General features: G+C 34.8%; 1 protein-coding gene and 1 non-coding gene across 3 annotated transcripts in view; both read left to right on the top strand.

Moving 5' to 3' along the window:
* The first annotated feature begins 2219 nt into the window (after positions 1-2219).
* LOC126973404 (uncharacterized) overlaps positions 2220-24621 on the top strand; it is a 137024-nt gene continuing 114622 nt past the window's right edge. For both annotated transcript variants that reach the window (XM_050820665.1, XM_050820664.1), the window contains exon 1: positions 2220-2579. The gene's annotated coding sequence lies outside the window, so the exon portion shown is untranslated. The remainder of the gene's footprint in view (positions 2580-24621) is intronic.
* Positions 20282-20355, top strand: Trnaf-gaa (transfer RNA phenylalanine (anticodon GAA)). Its single transcript has one exon. It is a non-coding gene; the product is annotated as a tRNA-Phe (tRNA).

Below are 24621 nucleotides of genomic sequence, written 5' to 3'. Positions count from 1 at the left end.
TTTTCAATGAGAGAATTTAGTGACGCACGGTTTGACAGTTCGTCTGTGAAACAATTTCATTATAACAACAGGGAGCATTTTTTACGAAATAATTCTTGTTGTTTTGAAATATTATCGGCAAATTCCTTTAAAACAGTATTTTTTTTTATTATCTACAGAACAGAGTCTGTCGGGTCAGCTAGTTATACTATAAAACAATGTAGTGGTTTTCATATTGGAAAGGGATCTCTAAAGCGGCGGTCCAAAGAAGATCGAAAAAAGGACAAACGGTTCCCCAGTCAAGGGGAAAGCGGTGTCCGTTTTGAACGAGATTGAAGATATTTTGCTTCATTGACTTTTTGTTGTTCTGTGGTACTCAATGACGTTTCAACGACAATTCTTTGCTTTTAATTATGTTCTTGAGGCAATGGACTTTTAAACAGCCACGCTTACTTTATTATATTTTACCTTAACTGCATACCTGAATTTATTACTTACCTTACTTTATTATATTTTTGCAATATATCAAAAATATTCTATTTTTAAAGGTAATACTTATTTTGTCGCAAAGCGCTTTTTAGGGAGAAGTCATCAGAGTGAATTTGATATGAATATTGAGATGCAACAGTCAAAATGTTTATTTCTTTAAAATTTTATTCCCTTAATGGTTCTTTAGTAACTAGGTTATAATAGGCGAATAGCCCTCTTATGCAGCACAACGATGGTATTCATATCGGCTGCACTGCCCCATAACTACATACCATAGGATATAATACTATGAAAATAACTAAAGTATACTAGTCGCGACGTATCTATGTCAGTTAACTGTCTATTTTTTTTAACCGCTTAGGCTGCAGAACTAACACAGTTAACCGAAATAACAACGTTATATTCTCAATTATTTTATTTAATGAGTGAACATTTTTAAAATGTGAGAGTAGTATTTATTAATTTAATATAGAATATAAAATGAAATAATAATCAAATAAATGAAATGGCGGAGTCCTAGGAACATTTTACTCTTTCATCAATAAATAAGAATAAAAGTGAAAATCAAGAACCTCTCCTCCGTAAAAAACGTGTTTATTTTTTATTTTAGAAAAATACTTATGGTATAGGTATATATAATTAATAATTAACAGATATATTATATATATACACCAAGCCACTATTCAGGCATTATCTATAAATAAATTTAAATGTTTTATAAAAAAATGGCTCTGTGGTTAATCCTATTACTCTGCTGAATATCTAAATGATCGGACAGCCTGGGACTAGATTGAGATTATTTTATAGCGATAGAAATGACTGTACAATATTGTATATTTTTATTGAATAGAGCGCAAAAAAGAATGCTGGGAGAGTTTCTTCTCTTCTTCGCTTCTTCTCTCTCAGAGCGCCATTTGTTTCCGAAGCGTTAGTAGTAGTATCTAGTAGTTATTAGAAATGACATCAAAAAGGATTCTAAAGGAATCAATTTTGAGAAAATAAATGCCTTTTATGCCTTTTACATAAAAGTACAAAATCTCACTTGTTATAATATTTTTTTTTATTCTATTTAGATAAAATACAATTTTATGTTACTAAATCACGATATTCGTCCGTTAAGTAGAACGCTAAGCCTGTAAGAAAACACTCAATAGCAATAACTCCCCTAATTATTGTGCAACCATAGCTCCAATATAAAAATTATAATATTATTAATTTTTAGTGATACGGATTATCTATATCTGAATTTTCATTTTTATTTATAAAAAAAACATTTACTTTTTTCTGAATTCGTTTCCGCTGCCTTTAAAATGCAGCCGACTATTATAGTAGGTCCAGATTATGTCAATAAATAAACAAAAATTCATTGATTTATTTTTAGTTTCATCTTTCATACCATACGTTCGCTAATATTTAAATAAGTGACATAACCTATCTTTGAAGACTAATTTACACATTCCTTTCCGCTAAACGCTTACGTAAAAGATTATTGTTCAGAATCATGTTATTAGCACACTATCACCATTCATACTCGATCAACCGGCTCCTCAAGTAATATTATCGCATATGGAGTAATTAAAAACGCGTCAAAATCCAAATCTGTTATCGCAACGTCATCATGACATCACTAGTTACGTTTTTTTCCCGCGTGAAAGTAAACTGCACGCTACATTTCTTTTTATAACCAAATGCCATGATCATACGATACACGTTGGCAAATGGCGCGCTCCGGCGAAGCAATCGGCATTCGACACACAGTCCTTTGCCTGCCTCAGTGGTCAGTGCACACCGTGCGTTTAAAAAGTAAACTCGTGTCTATACTTTCCGTATTCTTCCCGCGTAAACTTTACGTAAAGTGATTTGGATTTTGTTTTTATTCTGTGATTATAACTGGACAGGTAGTGTTTTGTTGTGCGTTAAAATTCTGCAGTTTATGAGCTGTGGAAAGAATTTTTTTGTAGTACAAAATTGCTTGAATTTGGAAGACAATTTTGAGTTTTGATAAGTGGAAATTAAGTTTTAACGTGTGAGCTCTTGTGATGGATTTTGGTCTTATTGTATTGTGATCAAGATAATTCTCTGACAGCGGATGGAAAATATTGCTTAAATAGGTACCTATTCACTTTTTATGATTTTGATCGAAAATAAAATAATACTAGCTTAATAAAGCCACAAAAATTAAAATACGATATTACTAACATACCTAATATGAAAACTCAGAAAGTAATAAGTACATACCAAGAAGAAAGCCTGTAAATAATTATTATTCAGACTTTCACGTCTGTAAGTTAGGTACTTGAAATTCTTAATAACCGCATCTGTCATTTTAATCATTTTACTCTTAAAAGTAGTATTCGAAATATGAAGTGCCGGAAATGTATAAATATTAAGAGCGGTTACTTACTAAACAAGTTAGCAGTTTTATTTCAACAATAATTAAATGTTAATAAGCATAATAATTTCATTTTATATATATAATAATTTTATTTTATTTTTATGAATTTATTTATATAAGTTTAACAAAAGATTACTTCCGCTAAAACAATCCGTCGGTGGCCAAAGACAAAAGTGTTCGATATTTGAAATATTGTTTTTTTATAATTTCGGTTCAATCGACAATTATTACATTATTATCTACTATGCAAATTATAACAAATTAGAGTCATAAAAACGATTATTTTGATTTTTTGTCTGTTCGTTGGTTTGTTTGTTACCATAATATTAGAAACGGCTAAGCCGGTTTGAATGCCGATTCATTGATATTAATAAGACTGTGTTATAAATAGGCATTTGAGGAAATAACCTCCTCAAACAATTGAAAAAAAAATCATTATCATACCCTTACACGATCAACAGCGATACAGTATTTTGTTGGTGCGGAATGATTATCGCCAATATCAAAAATGGTTTTACCAATTTGGATGCAATTTGATTGTAACATTTACTGTATGTTTTTATCCAATCAATGCGTCTCATTATAACTATAAGTTTGAATGTTAATACTTTTTATATCAATTTTAAACTTGATGCTGAGAATGTCTTGATATTCGGACTGACCGACAACGCAGTGGTCAAATTCTTATTCACTTTTATTGAAAACTAGCTGACCCGGCAAATGTTGTTTTGCCATATAAATTATTTTTAGAGTTTTCGGAGTTTTCGTTTCTTGGACATTGCAACATTACTTTATTTTTCTAAACTAATCGTAGCCTAAGTTACTCCTTATTACATCAGCTACCTGCTAATAAAAGTACCGTCAAAATCGGTCCAGCCATTTCAGAGATGCGCCGGAATAAACAGACTGACAGACAGATTTTTTTAAAAAAAACATCTGTACCGTATATATATTCATATACATATAGTAAAAACGGTTATTTCAATATTACAAACAGACACTCCAATTTTATTTATATGTATAGATGAAAATAGGATTTAAAAATCACTAATTGCACGCCAAAGACTCCCCCCCCCCCACCCCTTATATACCTACTTAACGTAGGACCTATTCCTATAAGGAATCCTGTTTTTCTTAAAACGTACGGAACCCGTAGGAACTAATCTATATATATAAAAATGAATTGCTGTTCGTTAGTCTCGCTAGAACTCGAGAACGGCTGGACCGATTTGGCAAATTTAGGTCTTGAATTATTTGTGGAAGTCCAGAGAAGGTTTAAAAGGTGAATAAATAGGAAAATGTTGCTAAATTAAATAAAAACAACAAATTTGTTTTTCCTTTCATGTGTCCATACATAATTTCTATGAGAGAATTTGTTGACGCACGGTTTGACAGTTCTGCTGTGAAACAATTTCATTAAAACAACAGGGAGCATATTATACGAAGTAATTTTTTATGTTATGATATATTATTGACAAATTCATATAAAAACATTATTTTATTTATTACTAGCTGACCCAGCAAACGTTGTATTGCCGATATTAAAATCGCGATACAAAAGTAACTGTTGATCATAGATGGGTGAAAATTTGAAGTTGTATGTATTTTTTAATGCCACATTATAAAAAAATAAAAACAAAAAATTTCGTCCAAAAATTAAAAAAAAATTTTAAGGGTGAACCCTTATTACTTAGGAGTACGAAAAATAGATGTTGGCCGATTCTCAGACCTACTCAATATGCTCACAAAATTTGATGAGAATCGGTCAAGCCGTTTCGGAGGAGTACGGGAACGAACATTGTGACAAGAGAATTTTATATATAAGATATACAGAACAACGTCTGTGGAGTCAGCTAGTAATTAATAAATACATACGCAAATATATTTAAATAACGATTTATATACCTTATGAATTGTAAACATTAAAATATAACGCACATATATCTTTCACGATTAACAGTTACTATAGTACAAGGTCGGTGTAGAGGTACTCTTGAATAGTTCATATTGTAATGGAGTATTTAAATAACCAATAATATTATTTGTTATATTTTTTAAAGTACCCTCACTTCTCGGATTAATTATACAAATTAAATTTGTAATCAAAATTTATGTATCAAAATGTATACACTTCTACAATAAAGTCCTAGCCGCTGTTCAGGCATTATCTATAAATAAATTTAAATGTTTTATAAAAAAATGGCTCTGTCGTAAATCCTATTACTCCACTGCTGAATATCTAAATGATCGGACAGCCTGGGACTAGATTGTGATTATTTTATAGCGACTGTACAATATTGTATATTTTTATTGAAAAGAGCGCAAAAAAAAGAATGCTGGGAGAGTTTCTTGCGCCGCTTCTTCTCTCTCAGAGCGCCATTTGTTTCCGAAGCGGTAGTAGTATCTAGTAGTATAAGAAATGACATCAAAAAGAATTCTAAAGCAATCAATTTTGAGAAAATAAATGCCTTTTATGCCTTTTATGAATGATGCGTGACTTCGCTCTTACTAACTGAGCCAAACGTCCGAGTGACACATCGATCGCAATTCTTGGCATGTCTTGTTCAACTCTCAGGTTGTGGCTCCATGTACAGGATCTACTTTGGGTTTGAGTCCCGAAATAAAATAAAAAAATATTAATAATGTGGCTACTCTTACGCGGCAAATTGGAGAAAACCCGCGGATTACATATGAGACAATTCGAGGACTAATGAGGATTGGTATGAGCCAAATTAAAAAAAAATTACACCAAGAATTGAAAGTTCGGAAACTTTGTTGTCGTTGGATCCCTCGTGAACTGATAGCGGAGCAGAAGCGGAACAGATGCTAATGAAGTACGACCACGGACATTCTAATGATATTTATGACTCGAACAAAACAGCAATCTTGTTAATGGGTGTTCGAAAATGAGAACAGGCCAATAAAAGTGAGGAAGGCGAGAAACTTTGGTAAAAAAATTATCGCATTTTTTTTTCTCAGCTGCACAATTCCACTTGAAGAGCAAAAGAGTGTTAATACCGAGTGGTATTCTACCATTTGTTTACCCATAGTGTTAAAAAAAGTTCGCGAAAGACGACCAAAACGCCGCGTTCTCCTACATCATGACAACGCTTCTTCACACAAGGCCAACAAAACTGAGTCATTTTTGTCTTCCGAAAAAGTACAACTCGTCACCCATCATGCACATAGTCCCGACCTAGCACCCTGTGATTTCTGTATTTTCCCCAAAACGAAAGATTTGATGATAGGTTTCACTTTTACCAATTGCAAGGAGGCAGTGATAGTGTTCAATCAGCCCGTAGGAAACATGCCTTCAGATCAGTGGTCCTCCTGTTTTAAAAAACTGTTCGATCGCATGAAAACATGTTTAAAATGGAAAGGAGAGTATTTTGAAAAGCAATAAACGTAATATTTTGGTTATGACATGTTGTTTTTTTAAGTTATGAGTAACTTTTAGTGTGACCTACGTACATACCTTATCCTATAAAAAATAAACAACGTTTAAAAGAATCGACTTCAAAAACTGTATAGTATCAAATAACTAAAAATTTAATTTAATACACCTTTACCTTTAATATTAATAAAATACTATTATTTGTATGTGCTACATATTGATAGGTTTTAAGTCGGTGCCAAGCCCTAAACAAAATAAAACTTCATATTATAAACAGCTTACTTACTGTTTTTATTAAGGTTGTCTGGCCACGCGTGTCTGTCCGCTTGGGTTGTTTTGTTCTAGACGAAGCTATCCCGCTCAAAGTCGCGCGTGGCCAGTGTACAGACTTCAAAGCTATCAATATGTAGCACATACAAATAATAGTATTTTTATTAATATTTAAGGTAAAGGTGTATTAAATTATTTTTTCGTTATTTGATAACGCAGTTTTTTTTTTATACTTTAACTTTTTAGTGTCAGTTAATAATTATAATATATAATCAACCTGAATGAAAACTCCTAAAAAGCCGTACACAAAAAACAATTATATCATCGAGGTAAACAAAAATTTTCATAAAAAATGTATTTAATTTTTTATGGGACCAAATGGCATCTATTCTGCATCGAAATTAGGAAAACTTACGTAAATCGGATCACAAATCTCAGAATAATCGGTGAATATACATAAAAAAATACCGATAGAATTGATAACCTCCTTCTTTTTGAAGTCGGTTAAAAACTACCGAAAAATGTGTTCTGCACACAGTACATTGACACATAGACTAGGGTTATTACAACAATTTTGAAGTGTCTCAATTCGAATAAAAAATAAACAACACAAAAATTCAATCGATAATGTATAACCTCCTTATTCATAATAGTCTGCTAACTTATAGCATTGCTAATTCTCACTCTGTCTTCTTCTATTGACCTAAGTCAGAATGAGAAAAAACACTCCTTAGCGGCTGTTTAAAGTTAGCGGACCATTATGAATAAGGGGGTAAATGTATTGCGTGCGTAATTTTTCCGCGCGTAATTTAACAAAAACGCGGGAAACCGTGTTGTTCTAGAATGTTATGACGTCAGTTCGCCGTGTAAACAAAATGCTGATACGGGATTATTGCAATACCGCGCTTGTCACCTCTTATGCTTGTTGATTTATCATAAATGTCTATCTAGTTGCATAATAATCTTTATATATATAATTCTTGTGTGCGTGTGTATGTCACTGAACTCCTCCTAGACGGCTGGACCGATTCTAATGAAACTTTCTGTGTGTATTCAGGTGGATTCGAGAATGGTTTAGATTCACAATTGAACTACCTCCTAAACGGCTGGACCGATTTTGATGATATTTTTGTGTGTTCCAGTGAATTTGAGATTGGTGTGTGTCTTCAGGTGGATTCGAAAATGGTTTAGATTCACAATTAAACTACCTCCTAAACGGCTGGACTGATTTTGATGACTTTTTTGTTTGTTACAGTGAATTTGAGATTGGTTTAGATTCTCAATTCGGCCCATATAATATAATTCTCCTGCTCATGTGTATGTTAGTGAACTGCTCCTAACGGCTGGAACGATTTTTCAAATTTAAAACATGTGTACAGGACAACGTCTGTTGGGTCCAGTAGTCTATATATATAAAAATGAATTGCTGTTCGTTAGTCTCGCTAAAACTCGAGAACGGCTGGACCGATTTGGCAAATTTAGGTCATGAATTATTTGTGAAAGTCCAGAGAAGGTTTCAAAGATGAATATATAGGAAAATGCTGCTAAATTAAATAAATTTTTCATTACGACAGCTGCAGAGTGCATATTTTACGAAGTAATTTTTGATGTTATGATATATTATTGACAAATTCAAATAAAAACATTATATTTATTATATACAGAACAAAGTCTGTCGGGTCAACTAGTAATAAATAAAATAATGTTTTTTAAGAATTGAAACGTCACTATCACCGAAGTAAATAAAGTTCTCGCACGTAACGGTAATCGTCACTCACAAAGATATTTGAAACTATTCTTTCAATTTGATTTCTGAACGACGGGGACACATCAAAGGAAGAACGTCTCGTTACCAGGCCATAAAATCCAAAAAAATTAAAAAAAAATCAAAGGAAGAACAAAATTTTTGTTTATATTTATTTTTTTCCGAGAATTTTCATATTTATTCACCTTTTAAACCTTCCCTGGACTTCCATATATAATTCAAGACCAAAATTAGCCAAATCAGTCCAACCGTTCTCGAGTTTTAGCGAGACTAACGAACAGCAATTCATTTTTATATATATAGATAATACTGATAAGACAGTAGGCATCCATCTTTTAACCTCATTATATAATTAATACGTCTATATAGAGCCTCTTGCTGCTAGACAAGCGATGAAAACAGGCCAGCTTTATTAGTTTAGTGTGCGTGGCAAGCTACGTCTTACACTTTGTGTTAGTGTGCGTGCATTGTTCAAAATAGAGATTAACAGTCAACTTCAATTTTTTTCTACAATTTCACAGCAATCTATCTAAGCTTATTAATTATCTAACGGCCGTTCCCAATATACTATCTACAGATAGAGATAAATTACTACCTTCTACTGTCAGTAATTAGCTGTCAATAATCTGATGCTGTCATAATATACTCGATAAGTCATTCTTATCGCCTCATATTGGGACGCGTGAATTGCGATTTCCATACAAACTTCTATCGCTGGCAAGCTATACGTCGTCCCATTGACAGACAGCGTGTACGGATAAGTGTAAGTAAATGTCCCAATAAGCTTATCGACGGTAACTCTACGTGAGTTACCGTCGATAAGCTTATTGGGACAGAAAAGTCAACGATGGTTACGATTTTTATCTCAACTAAGAGATAGACTGAATATTGGGAACGGCCGTAAGCTTTAACATTTCGAAATCGGCAGAACAGTAATTGATATTTGCAGTAAATAATTTTCAGCCCATCATAGACTATAAACTCTTGGTACATTTGTGCTATTTTCTTTTACGAAAGTATCACTTATTACGTTAAAATAACGTTAGTTGCATCAACAATTTAATAATTAAAGCAGGAACTGTGTTATTTTTGTTTTGCTGAAATAAAACTTCGAAATTTATTTTAAAATATCTTTTATTATTTCATGAACTAAACCTAATATTTCCCGACTGTTTATTGCCTAAGTTATCTTCTTCCTCTAAATAATATATTTGGAAATTGAATTCTCTTGCAGAATAAAAAACCTTATTGATTTAATAAGAAATGAAAAAAAAAAATAAGAAAAAAGGAGATACATAGTGTCAAAAATGCTTAATGGTTAGGCAACTTTTAAATCGCGTATTGCGCGCGCTTATAAAATCCAAATTAAGGCGACACTAAATGCCAGCGACCTTGAGCGATATGAGTTCACGGCTGCCGGCCCGCCATCTATGTAACAAAGCCAATATTTTCAAAATTCTTGTGTGGAAAAGAGTTTATATGCTTACAATCCTCGTTATTCACTACAAATCTGAATAAATTAACCTACACAAAAGAGTTCAAGCTATGAGAATAACTTTTCTGAGAGAAGTACCAAAAAAATGCGTCACGCCATGCCAAAAAACTTGTTTAACTTCAAAGAAATGTGGTAGTTCAAAAAGGCTCGGCAGTGTTAACTATAACCAACAGCAAGCATTAGCAACCTACAAATAAGACTTAAGGATATGTGTAACAGGATTAAGTAGTGTTCATAGCTCGAAATGCTTTACTTTCACCACAAAACTTGTCTAAAAACACCATGTTTGCGTGTTTTCTGCTTACTTCGCCTTAAGTCAACAGTGTTGTGATATTTAAACCTCTTTGGAAGGCAATGCAAAGGTTAAGGTCTTGCAGCCTAAAGTACATACTTAGTGTTATCAGTAGAGGCAAGCATATAGCATCTTCTATTGGTTAAATACTTTAAGTCGCGGTTGTTATTCTTGTAGTTACGTTTTGAATTTCGAACAATAATGTTTGCGAATATGCGTAGTCATGAGTTGACAGACGTCATTATTTTGAAATTAGAATTACAATGATCGAATCGTTAAATATATTCTTTGAAGATTTATTATATAATGTATAGATTTTTACATGATACTAGCTGACCCAGCAAACGTTGTATTGAAATATATTAAAGTAATAAAAAAAATCAATGATTAAAATTTTTGGGGTTTAAAAAATAGATGACGACAGATTTTCAGATCTACCAAATACCTATAACGTTCATAAAATTTTTCGTACTACAATAATCATGATTGCCATCTTGCTATTGCGTATCTGTGGATGGAAAAGAATAATATTAAAATTGCGATACAAAAATATGTGTTGATCGTAGATGGGTGAAAATTTAAAGTTGTATGTATTTTTTTATGCTGAATCATAATGAAATAAAAAAGAAAATGTCAAAAAAAATACAAAAAAATACTTAGGGGTGTGTTATCATTTGATGAAAAATAGATGTTGGCCGATTCTCAGACCTACCCGATATACACACAAATTTTCAAACAAATTGATTGAGCCGTTTCGGCTTAGTTTGGTAACAAATACCGGGACACGAGAATTTTATATATAAGATTGATTTTTGTAGTTGTTAGCTTGTCTACAATGCTGCAAGTATTATGTAAATAACATCAAAAGACCACTCTTCCCACAAAATTCTAGATATCCAACACATCTGCTCATAGCTTGGGGACTGATTGCAAATATTAAAAAGAAAAAACAACCTTTATTCCTTTAGGTCAAAGAAATAACATATGAATATCAAAAGTTATATATCCACTTTTGCCACAACTTCAGGTGGAAAAGGTTGAGCATTAGTATAGCGACGACGACCTGTATAGCCGAGTTGTTAGCGATCCTACCTACAAAGCTAGAGGTCCCGGGTTCGAATCCCGGTAGGTGCAAGCATTTATATGATGAATATGGATGTTTGTTTCCGAGTCATGGATGTTTAAATATATGTATGTTTAAGTAAGTATATTGTATTAAATATATCATTGTCTTGTAACCCATAACACAGGCTATATATGCTTAACTTGGGACAAGATAATTTGTGTAAAAGGTGTGTCAATATTGTATTATATTATCAGTGAGACTAGACTAGAGACTCACTCATTTATATAAACATTTAGAGCTATATCGTTTTACAGATTATTTTAATTATAAGAGTCATCGAATACACTAGATCCATAAAGCCACATACATTGTAAACAAAAAAAAAAAACAAAATGCGAGCTTTATAGCTGATAGCAAACAATAGCGGATGAGTTGATAAGATCAAACGACGTATTGCAATGTTCAGATACGTCATGGATTTATAAAAAAAAATTGGAGAAACCGTGACGTAACAAAAGCCAATAAAACTCGGCTCGTACGTACTTTGGTATTCCCTGGTTTTCTTTTACGCCGCTGATATCAGACCAGTTATTGTGACATGAAACATAGATGATTACCAGTGGGAGGCTCCTTTGCACAGGAAGCCGGCTAGATTATGGGTACCACAACGGCGCCTATTTCTGCCGTGAAGCAGTAATGTGTAAGCATTACTGTGTTTCGGTCTGAAGGGCGCCGTAGCTAGTGAAATTACTGGGCAAATGAGACTAAACATCTTATGTCTCAAGGTGACGAGCGCAATTGTAGTGCCGCTCAGAAGTTTTGGGTTTTTTGAGAATCCTGAGCGGCACTGCGTTGTAATGGGCATGGCGTATCAATTACCATCAGCTGAACGTCCTGCTCGTCTCGTCCCTTATTATCATAAAAAAAAAATGCTTTCGAGATATTTTTCCATGAGATTGCTTCTTATCACAATACCAGCGATTACATAAAAAAAACAAGTAATAAGTTAATTACATTAGTAAAAGGTTAGGTCCTATGTCTACAAATTTTTACTCTGTAACCTAATTAGTTCTGAGTAATAAGCATAATTTATCTATATTGATTTTAATAACTTTAGCAGCTTGATAAATAGTTAATGTCTTAAGATTTGTAACAAATTAGTCAATATTAATTTTGGCTGAATACGATAACGCCATTGCCTGGTTAGTAAATCTTAATGGTAAACTATTAAGATATAAATAATATGAGAGATTATAAATAGCTTTCAAAATAAATAAATATCCGCTTTTAATTATATAAAGAATAGTTAATAAGTAAGTAAGAAACTCATTATTATAATGGCTGAATAAAAACGCAATTGCTTAGTAAATGAAAAAAAAAAAAATTAGTAGTTTTTAAATTAGAACAGGAAAACGCGCAAGTAGTTCAACTTATGGAAAGTAAAACTTAAAAGCCATTTTCCTTATTCAAATTATCTTAATTTATCTTAACTTAACTTGCGAATCCACTCAGAATTTAGGACTTGACCAAGAATCCTCAGCGGCACCGCATTGTAATTGACAGGGCATATCGTCACCATTGTCCCAGCACCAACTGACGTAACTTGGACATGAGAAAGAGCCAGAGTGTCGACGTAAGTCTTTTTTTTATGATAATAAGGGACGAGACGAGCAGGACGTTCAGCTCATGGTAATTGGTACGCCCTGCCCATTACAATGCAGTGCCGCTCAGGATTCTTGAAAAACTCAAAAATTCTGAGCGGCACTACAATTGCGCTCGTCACCTTGAGACATAAGATGTTAAGTCTCATTTGCCCAGTAATTTCACTAGCTACGGCGCCCTTCAGACTGAAACACAGTAATGCTTACACATTACTGCTTCACGGCAGAAATAGGCGCCGTTGTGGTACCCATAATCTAGCCGGCATCCAGTGCAAAACAGCCTCCCACTGGTAAAGTCGCATCCCACACTAGTATTACAGCACTTTCTGCTTCTTGTATTGTGACATATCCAAAATAAACGTATTTTTTTATGAACTGCAAAGTCCCTACCTAGTAGTCAATTTGAGGCTGATTTTGCACCTTATATAATTTTACTGTCTCGCCTTACTGAGCACGTCGTTTTTTGGGCCTAAATTGGCCTTCACTTCCAAGTAACTAAAGAACTGAAGGCCGCTCGGTATGTCGTCGCCAAATAGGTAAGTATGCCAATACAGGATTTGGCAATTAGGCAAGTTTTATACAAATTACATTTGTAACCAAAATTACTGAATGATGCGGGACTCGGACCCGCGATCTCTTGGGTTCCGTCCGAGCGCTTTCACCAACTGAGCCAACCGTTCGATTGACGCATTTTTTGTATAGTATATTATAATATTGACACACTTTTTACACAAATTATCTTGCCCCAAGTTAAGCATTTATAGCCTGTGTTATGCGTTACAAGACAATTATATATTTAATACAATATACTTACTTAAACATCCATAAATTCATATAAACATACATAAATACATTTAAACATCCATGACTCGGAAACAAACATCCATATTCATCATATAAATTCTTGCACCTACCGGGATTCGAACCCGGTAGTAATTATAGTAGTATAGAATGTCATTGGTCTTCTTAGCGTTACGCTGGACTAAGTTAGGCCATTCCCAGAATTGCTTAGCAGTTTAAATTTGATTGACACAAATATCTTCCAGTTCTCGTCCGCCTTCTTTTCGTACTGGTGCTGTGGTATTTGGCCCTTGTCAGCGTCTAAGGAACTGAAAAAAAAAAGTAGTGTAAACAAAATTCCCATTGAATACGTGACGAAGTATCGCATTTCTGAGCACACATGGCAGCGGCTAGAAAAAATTATTACGAGTAAACAATAAATTTGCCAATCGTCTCAATTATATCAACAGTCTACTGTTTACTTACGCAATGGCATATTCTATTCAGCCATAATTGTTTTTCACTACTAATCTTCTTAATATATATAAATTACGTGACACGTTGTTTGTCCGCGATGGACTCCTAAAATAATGAACGGATTTTAATGGGGATTACTTCATGGAGTGCAGTTTGGTCCAACTTGAGAGATAGGACAGTTTTTATTTCGATTTGGGACCCATAATTATTTTTATTTTCAAGTTTTGTTTTGTATGGACATATTTTCTATGAGAGAATTTAGTGACGCATGGTTTGACAGATCCGCTGTGAAACAATTTCATTATTACAGCAGGGAGCATTTTTTACGAAATAATTCTTGATGTTTTTAAATATTATTGGGAAATTCCTATAAAATAGTATTTTTTTATTATCTACAGAACAACGTCTGTCAGGTCAGCTAGATAGTTTATATAATGTTAGCCGTTCGCGAAGTATTCCACCTTACGGGTTTACATGGAATCGATTGAACATGTTCGGACATGATTATGTTCTATACATATAGAAAAATGGCGTCGTACAAAAACAAAGTCGAAATATGGAACATGCTTCAAATTATATCATAATAAACTTCGACTGCTATATCTATCAAAAGAATTGTTAAAAAACGTTTGTGTGGTAAAGGTTACTATAACATAAATGACTTTCTTAATGATACCACAGATTGGGAATGGAGTGACCGCCCTCAGGCTATTAAATAATAAGTTTAATTGTAGAATATCACTTTGTAAACATATTTATTCGATGAAAAAAAAGCCCGCTGAGTTTGTTGCGCCCATTCTTCTCAGGTCTGAGGCATTCATTTTGGAATGGGTGGTAGTTTTTGACTTTCAATAAGTGAAGTCACATCCTATTTTGAATAAAAATATTTGAATTTGAATTTATCATCATCATCATCAGCCGGAAGACGTCCACTGCTGGAAAAATGCCTCCCCCAAAGATCGCCACGACTATCGGTCCTGCGCTGCCCTCATCCAACGTATTCCGGCGATCTTGACCGGATCGTCGGTCCATCTTGTAGGGAGCCTACCAACACTAGTTTAGAGTTTCTTGCTACTTCTTTTCATTAGCTCAACCCTTTACGAAGTAGCGGTAGATTCAATATGAAAAGATATTTTTTTTTTGACATTCATAAGTGTCATTTCCGTGACCTACATGAATAAAGTGGATTTGTTTTGTTTTTGAACTACGTCTTCCCGTACGTGGTCACCATTCGAGGACTTTACTGCCCCAATGGCCATCTGTCCATCGAGCGATGTGCCCTGCCCACTGCCACTTCAGTTTCGCAACCATCTGGGCACAAAAATCGTCCACTTTTTGCTCTTAATAGTGATTTTCATTATTATAACACTAGTAATAAGGGATTGCTTGTAACTAATTCTAGCTGGCTTCATAAGATCCATAATAGCTTTAAGGGGAAAATGTATGCACTTCTATAATAAAGTCCCAGCCACTGTTCAGGCATTATCTATAAATAAATTTAAATGTTTTATAAAAAAAATGGCTCGGTCGTAAATCCTATTACTCCGTTGCTGAATATCTAAATGATCGGACAGCCTGGGACTAGATTGTGATTATTTTATAGCGATAGAAATGATTGTACAATATTGTATATTTTTATTGAAAAGAGCGCAAAAAAAGAATGTTGGGAGAGTTTCTTGCGCCGCTTCTTCTCTGTCAGAGCGCCATTTGTTTCCGAAGCGGTAGTAGTATCTAGTATATTTGAAATGACACCAGAAAGAATTCTAAAGGAATCAATTTTGAGAAAATAAATGCCTTTTATGTCGATAGCTGTGGTTCTCCTACGGATCTCATTTTTGATTCTATCTCGAGCAGGGAAACTCCGAGCATAGCCATCTCTATTGCCCCCTGAGCGACAGTGAGCTTCATAGCAGGCCCATAGTTAGCGACCACGTCTGCGTTCCGTTTGTCATCACTGACGACAATCAGCTGTCCTGCGCTGCCCTCATCCAACCTACTCCAGCGATCTTGACCATATCGTCCATCCTGTGGGGGGACCTACCAACACTATATCATCGGAAATCCATAATTATATAAATGATTTGAGTTTTTTGATTCAGTCTCGTGCCAGATTTTGGCGAGACAACACGTCCTGACGATGGCTCGTGTAGAGGCGAAACACGTGTCGGATTGTTTAAAGACAAATATTGGCGAAATTAACACTAAAGAAATCTTAAATCATTTATATAATTATGGATTTCCGCAAAGTAACGCCTACTACAATAAATTTTCATAATTTCAAGTATTTATATAATTATGTAATTCCCAGACACAACATAAGCGCTTAATATTATCTTCACAATCCGGGTTCAAGAGTTTATATTAACAGCATTTTATTACGATAAAAACAAAATCCATTGACCTAATGAATTAAAAGAAAATGTTATACATAATCTATGAATTAGAATCAGGTGGTTAACTTTAAGGCCCACGGCCACAAATTGTTGTGTTAAGTATGTTTAGAGCCATATAATATACTAACGTAAAGACGATCTGACAGCCGAATTGTGCGTGACCTATTTTTATTTGTGTTAGATTAGTTAGGGGCTTAACATTCAAAATACTGAGGTAATGCCAAGTGAGCAAGCGTGGCTGACTGTTGACGACTTGTTAAACAAAATCGGTTACAGTTTCAATAGATTAGCTTACCTTTTATATCCTGCTGTATCTACGTTAGAGATATTCTTATCTCCCGCACGCTTTGTTTGTTTAAATACTAAGGCCGGCAACGCTCCTGTGATTCCTCTCCTCCTCCTGTGATGTGAATGTGGACGATCACTTAACATCATGGTGACCCTTATTCTAGCTTGCTCCTCTTCCATGAAAAAATTACCTTGATTCCATGGAATTTTGGCAGGGCATTAATATGTTATCTATATATATAAAAATGTTCGTTAGTCTCGCTAAAACTCGAGAACGGCTGGACCGATTTGGCTAATTTTGGTCTTGAAATATTTGTGGAAGTCCAGAGAAGGTTTAAAAGGTGAATAAATATGAAAATGCTCGGAATTAAATAAAAACAGGAAATTTGTTTTTCCTTTGATGTGTCCATACATAATTTCTATGAGAGAATTTATTGGCGCACTGTTTGACAGTTCTGCTGTGAAACAATTTCATTACGACAGCAGGGTGCATATTTTACTAAGTAATTCTTGATGTTATGATATATTACTGACAAATTTATAAAAAACATTATTTTATTTATTGTATACAGAACAACGTCTGATGGGTCAGCTAGTATATCTATAAAAATCTGAAACTATACGCACATTCCTTTGATATCTGGTAGTATACACGCGCTCAGCAATTTTTTTATGACAATAAGGGATGAGACGAGCTGGATGTTCATAGAGTTATTGATACTCATTGATGAAAAAATTCAAAATCCAAAAATTCTGAGCGGCACTTCAATTGCTCTCGGCACCTTGTGACGTTTCATTTGCCCAGTAATTTCACTAGCTACGGCGCCCTTCAGACCGAAACACAGTAATGCTAACACATTACTGCTTCACGGCAGAAAAAGGCACCATTTCCCATAATCTAGCCGGCTTCCTGTTCAAAAGGGCCTCCCTCTAGTGCAAAACAGTTTTATGTCCTACTCAAATTCAAATATTTTTATTCAAAATAGGACCATTACAAAAAGGTAACTCAGACCTGACAAAAAACGGGCGCAAAAAACTCAGCGGGCTTTTTTTATAAAAAAAAATATGGTAACAAAGTAATATCGTACAGTTAAAAATTATTATTTTATTAAATAAGGCTATTGCCTGAGGGCGGTCGCTCCATTCCCAATCTGTGGTATCATTAAGAAAGTGATTTATGTTATAGTAACCTTTACCACACAAACGTTTTAACAATTTTTGTAAATATCGTAATATGTACTTTTGTTTCGAACATTTTCTGGGATCTTGTTGTAAAATCACATAAATCGCCCCACTAAAGACTTACTAACTCGACTTAGCCGAGTAGTAGGCATTATAATTTTATGTCTGTTTCTGTCGTTAACATTATGGTTATGATAGTTTCTAGCAAATTCACTTATGTACATACATTACATTACGAGGGGTGGCTGATATAAAATCTACTTTGTTAAAGAAAGTTTTGAAAATCGAACTGGCCACTGCAAAATCATATTCTATATTTATTCCTTTTTCAAAATTATGACGCTTATTTTTTTTCGCTTGCTTTTGTTTTTTTGGCGCGGCTTTGATTTCACCATGTCGAAAGAAAATTGTAAAATGATGAAATTTGAGCATCGAGCAGTGATTAAATTCCTAAGTAAAGAAGGAAATACGCCTACGCAGATCAGAGAGCGCATGTTAAAGGTGTTTGGTGATTCGAGTCCTTCTGAATTCGTCATAAAGTTTTGGTCGAAGCAATTTAAACATGGCCGTGAGAGCCTGGAAGACGACCCACGTAGTGGAAGGCCAATTTCTGCTGTTACCGCAGATAATGTTGAAAAGGTGAAGAACCTGATTCTTGCAGATCGGCGAATCAAGCAGTGGGAGATAGCCAGAGATGTGGGCATTAGCAAGGAACGAGTTCATGAAATTATTCACGAACATTTGGGCATGTCCAAGGTGAGCGCGCGTTGGGTCCCTAGAATGTTGACCCCCTTTGACAAAAAAAGGCGAGTAGAATGTTGTCAGGCATTTCCAGACCTGGTCAAAGGTAAAGAAGAAGAGACTATCTATCGAATTGTGACCTGTGATGAAACTTGGATTCGCCAGTGGGATCCGGAAAGCAAACAAGAGTCAATGCAATGGAAATTTAAAGGAGAAAAGCCGCCAAGGAAGTTCAAGGTTCGGCCGTCGGCTGGAAAACTAATGGCCACCGTATTTTGGGATGTCGAAGGGATTTTGATGATAGATTATTTGCCTAAAAATACAACAATGAATGCTGAATATTATGCAAACTTGCTTGACCAGCTTCGTGAACAAATCAAAGAAAAGCGGAGAGGCAAACTCGGCAAAGGTGTTCTGATTTTACAAGACAATGCTCCTGTACACACAGCCTTAACGGCGAGGTCAGCCCTGAGCAAAAACGGCTTCACAGAAATTAACCATCCACCTTATAGTCCAGATCTGGCTCCCTGTGACTATTTCTTATTCAAAGATTTAAAGAAAAAATTGAGGGGTCGCAGATTTTCGACGGACGAAGAAATGAAGGAGGCTGTGACTGACCATTTTGACGAGCAAAATAAAAATTACTATTATAACGGCATGATGTCACTTATTTGCAAATGTCATAAGTGTATTTCACTTGCAGGAGACTATATAGAAAAATAAAAAAAAAACTAGCCATCAAAGTCTTTTCTTTCATAGTTAGGTAGATTACTTATCAGCCTCCCCTCGTATGTCTATCATGTCGTATAGAGTCCTCTAGGGTTAAGGGGCTTATAATAATACTAGCCGTACCCACCCGCTTAGCTGGGCGAATTTTAAAAGGAAGGAACGTTGGAATGAGAATAAGTAGCCAAAAACCATCTAGGATAAATTTCGCACCGAATTGTGGTAGTTTCATGTCGATACAATCAGTGGTTTAGCCGTGAAAGAGCCTCAAACAAAGACAATTTTCATTATATATAGATAATATTGACAAACTTTTACACAAGTTATCTCGCCCCAAACTATAGGCATAGCCTGTATTATGGGTACAAGACAACGATATATTTAATACAATATACTTACTTAAACATACATAAATACATATAAACATCCATGACTCGGAAACAAACATCCATATTCATCATAATATAAATGATTGCACCTACCGGGATTCTAACCCGGGACCTCTAGATCAGTAGGCAATATATATATTTAAATACCTCCCTTTATACAACGACATGACGATAACAATATAAACGTTGCACAGTGAGAATAAATTCGGAATTCCTTTCGGTTTCAATCAAAACATAAAACATACGTCAGTTAATTGATAATATTTATTGCATGTGATAACCCTGAACTTGATAATGTAAATATTTTCAACAATATATACATTAATAAAATCGTATCAAAGTTAAAATTGTATATTAATTAAAACATACATGCGGTATTGAGTTTTTTTTTATTCGCATTTCATTATTTATAGTAATGGAGAAATTAACGGCCGTTTTCATTAATTAATTACCTGAGAGTTGAACAAAGCAAACAGAATTTTGTAACGAGGCGGTACTCGAACGGTTAGCTCAGTTGGTTAGAGCACCGGCACGAAACGCCGGAGGTCGTGGGTTCGAATCCCGCATCGTTTATAAAATTTTGTTTTTCAAATTTTATTTGTGTATTAATCCTAGAAGTGAGGGTTATCACTTTAAAAATATAACATATTTTTTTACAAGAGCGACATCTCAAGTCAATTTCCTAATATGCAAATATTAGGGTTGAGCAGGTTATCAACTGTAAAGTAGATCCTATAGATGAAGCCACAAGCTGAGAGTTGAACAAAGCAAACAGAATTTTGTAACGAGGCGGTACTCGAATTAATTAATTAATTAAAATAATTTGGACGCCGCGCTGTCTGTACAAAACATATTGTAAACACGGACGAGTAAAAAAACAAGGACTCCATGTCACCTTACATAATAGTGAGGCACCAAAACAAGCCGGTAAACGTGTAATACATAGCCCCACGCATACACTTACACTAATACAAGCCGATCGGCCGCCATTATGAGATTTGCCATCGTCTTAAAAATGCTGCCGTGCGTTGTGAAAAAGTGTAAAAACAATAATATAAAAGTATTTGTGGATATATGATTATCTAAGGGAGAAAAAACTGGTATAACTATAATGCTAATAATATAAATTTACGGCCGTTTCCAATAACCTATCTCTAGTTACGGATACATTGCTGTCACCGTTTAATGACAAGATATTATCTATCCATAGTTATGTCCAATATAGTTAAGTTCTGTTCAAACTGAGGCGAAAAACGCGCGGGTTGCGGGATGGAAGTCGCTCGCGCCGATTCTGTCAGCTAACTTGTATGGACGTGTTCAAGTTGACGCGAGTAGTCGCTCAAGTTGAAGCGAAACAAGAGTGGGACGCTCGGCGGGATTGTTTGATCTCACAGTGCATGATGTTTCTCCACTGAAGAACCAAAAATGACACGCGGGGAGTCGCGTCAGTTTGAGAGGCTAAGCGAGCGAGCGAATTGCTCTAAAACGCCTCCCGCGTTCCGCGCGTTTTTCGCCTCAGTTTGAACAGAGCCTTATAGTCCAATGCTTTATTTATGTCGATAGGTTATTGAAATGTAAGTAAGCGTAAAAGGATAGATAGGTTATTGAAAAGTGCCGTACACACGGGAAGAACTATCTAACCTTAATTATAAAAAAAATAATTCAAAAATTTAAAGTAAGTAAATAATTGAAGTTTTTAAATTTTCAAAGAAACAATTTATATATTTAGGAAATAAAATTTTAATCAACCTTACATGGTCGTATCTATATTCTATACTAATATATAATATTATAAAGCTGCAGTGTTTGTTTTTTTGTTTGAACGCGCTAATCTCTGGTACTACTGGTCCGATTTGAATGATTCTTTCAGTGTTGGGTAGTCCATTTATCGAGGAAGGCTATGTTTTTTTTTTTCAAAATTAGGGATCCGTAATAAAATTGCTATTTTGTAACACAAGGTGTAAAATCGAAAGCCTATTTTTGCGTGCGCTGCAAAAACTATTGACAATAGAACAAAATGATGTACAGGCTATAATATAGGCAATATTTTATTACTTATAAAACTATCGCGTGAATTATACTTTATATGGCAAAACAACGTTTGCCGGGTCAGCTAGTAACTTCATAAGACGGCACGAAGTATGTCAGTGTCTACGTTAGCGCGCGGCTACTTACAGTGTGTTCCGAAATGATATTATGGAAAATTTATTTATATAGGTGAATTATGTATTTTATTTTCGAATATTTTTTATGATTTTTTTTCTTTTTTTACACACACTTACACAAATTATCTTGCCCCAAACTAGGCATAGCCTGTACTATGGGCACGTGACAAAGATATATTTAAAACAATATACTTACTTAAACATACATACATATAAACATCCATGACTCGGAAACAAACATACATATCCATCATATAAATGTTTGCACGTACAGGGTACTCTAGCTCAGTAGGCAGGGTCAGTAACCACTGGGCTATAGGGGGTCAAGGGTATGATTAAGTAGTTCTAGTCGTGTTTATTTAGTAGGTATATGTTCAAAGTATTTTTCGGGTGTTTTCATACGGACACCAGTTTTGCCTTTTATTCTCAAACTGAAGCCGAAACGTGCTTATTGTATCGTCGAAATCTGTATTCGTATACGGCTTATAAATTAACCTTTATATAGTATTAACCTTTGCTTACTTACAACAACGGCGTGTGAAGAAATCTGTTGAACGAAACAAAAGATTTCGACATCTTTAATTAATTATTATTCTTTAAGTATATACAGAGTGGTCCTACAATGGCGACATTAAATAAATCAAATCAAATCAAAATCACTTTATTCATGTAGGTCAAGGAAATGACACTAATTAATGTCAAAAGTTATCTTTTTACGTTTACGACTATTTCGGAAAAGGTTGAGCTTTTATGAGTATCATAGCTACTTAACTTTATTATTAAAGTATGCTTTGTTTAACAACTGTTTTGAAATAGTATTTTATGCATCAGTTGTTGTTCCATAACCTGAGTGGACTGTGGATATAGTTAATTATAAAAATACAGTGATTCGAATGAGAACCTGTCGGTCAAACCTTGAATACTCTGCTTTGGTCGCCATTACATTGCAAAAAAGATGTCGGTAGGGATGAATTTAAATCTACCCACCAAACCTTACAATGAAAGAACAGCTTGGGCACGGGGAAGGGCGCTGGTGTGGGACGCGACTTGCGTCGACACTCTGGCTCCTTCTCATCTCCAAGTTACATCAGTTGGTGCTGAGGCTGCTGCTTCGACTGCCGAAGACAGCAAGCGTCGCAAATATATTGATCTCAGTGAGTCATACATCTTTGTGCCGTTTGGTGTCGAGACACTTGGCCCGTGGGGCCCAGAGGCGAGGAGAATGTTCAAAATACTATTCTTCGTGCCTCAATAAGGCTACTGGAAACCCAAGCGCTGGCAGCTATTTCGGTCAACGGATCAGCCTTGCTATCCAACGCGGAAATGCTGCCAGTATTCTTGGTACGCTTTCACGTAATGATAGTTTTAATTTTATGTACTCATAGTATTGTAAATATAGTTATAAGATTTGTTTTGTGTATTTAATTGAATATATCGTTGCCGAACAGTTGTTTAATGAGGGTAAAAAAATACGAGTCGCGCGATGAGCGTTTCTTGACCTAGATATACAACTACATATTATTCAATACATTGTTTCTATGACTAGATAATTTTAAATAAAACAACAATTAAACAATCAAATATCATAAGTTTCCGAGTTGCTGCTTAAATGGGCGAGAAATGTATTGTATACTTAGCTCTGGTGAGTGGTTTAATTTTTCCTTTAAGGAATGGCAAAGGTACACCCATACAGCCAACGCGGGAATATTAAAAATAACAAAATATACCTAACAGCATCTTGGTAAATAATATTAACAAGTTTTTTATTAAGTTGACATTAAAATGCTTATTAGTCTAACGACTTAAACATGAAAATATTATGTACGTAATATAGTATGTACATACATACATATAATCACGCCTCTTTCCCGTAGCGGTAGGCAGAGACCACTTCTTTCCACTTGCTACGATCCTTACATACTTGTTTCGCTTCGTCCACTTTCATTGTTCCTTTCATACATGCTCTCCGGTTTAAGGTACTCTTGACCTTGCCTTTTTTCAAGACGTCCCTGATTTGATCTTGAAACGTCCGCCTAGGTCTACCCCTTCCAACACTTTCATTCACACTGGCTTTTTACACTTTCCTCGTCAATCGTTCTTCATTCATTCTCTCGACATGTCCAAACCATCTCAGCATACCTTTCTCAATTTTTGTCACAGCATCTTCTTTCAGACCACAACGTTTCCTTATCTCACTATTTCTCAGTTTAACTCCTATCATACTTCTCAACGCTCTCATCTCAACTGCATTTATTCTGCTTTCATGTTTCTTCTGCCATACCCAACTTTGACTTCCGAACATGAGTGTTGGAACCAACACCCCCTCATTCACAGCCAAACGAACCTTATTAGACATCTTCTGCCTGTTCATAAAAAAGTGTAAAGCTCCATTCACCATGTTTCCTACATTCACTCTTCTTTCAATATCACTCTCATACTTTATAGTATCTACTACGTATCTATACTAATATTATAAAGCTGCAGTGTTTGTTTTTTTGTTTGAACGCGCTAATCTCTGGTACTACTGGTCCGATTTGAATGAAATGATTCTTTCAGTGTTGGGTAGTCCATTTATCGAGGAAGGCTATAGGCTATGTTTTTTTTTTCAAAATTAGGGATCCGTAATAAAATTGCTATTTTGTAACACAAGGTGTAAAATCGAAAACCTATTTTT

Source organism: Leptidea sinapis, chromosome 29, assembly GCF_905404315.1.
Source record: "Leptidea sinapis chromosome 29, ilLepSina1.1, whole genome shotgun sequence".
Taxonomy (NCBI): Eukaryota; Metazoa; Arthropoda; class Insecta; order Lepidoptera; family Pieridae; genus Leptidea; species Leptidea sinapis.
The sequence above is the reverse complement of the archived record's forward strand: the minus strand, read 5'-3'. Positions and strand labels throughout refer to the sequence as shown.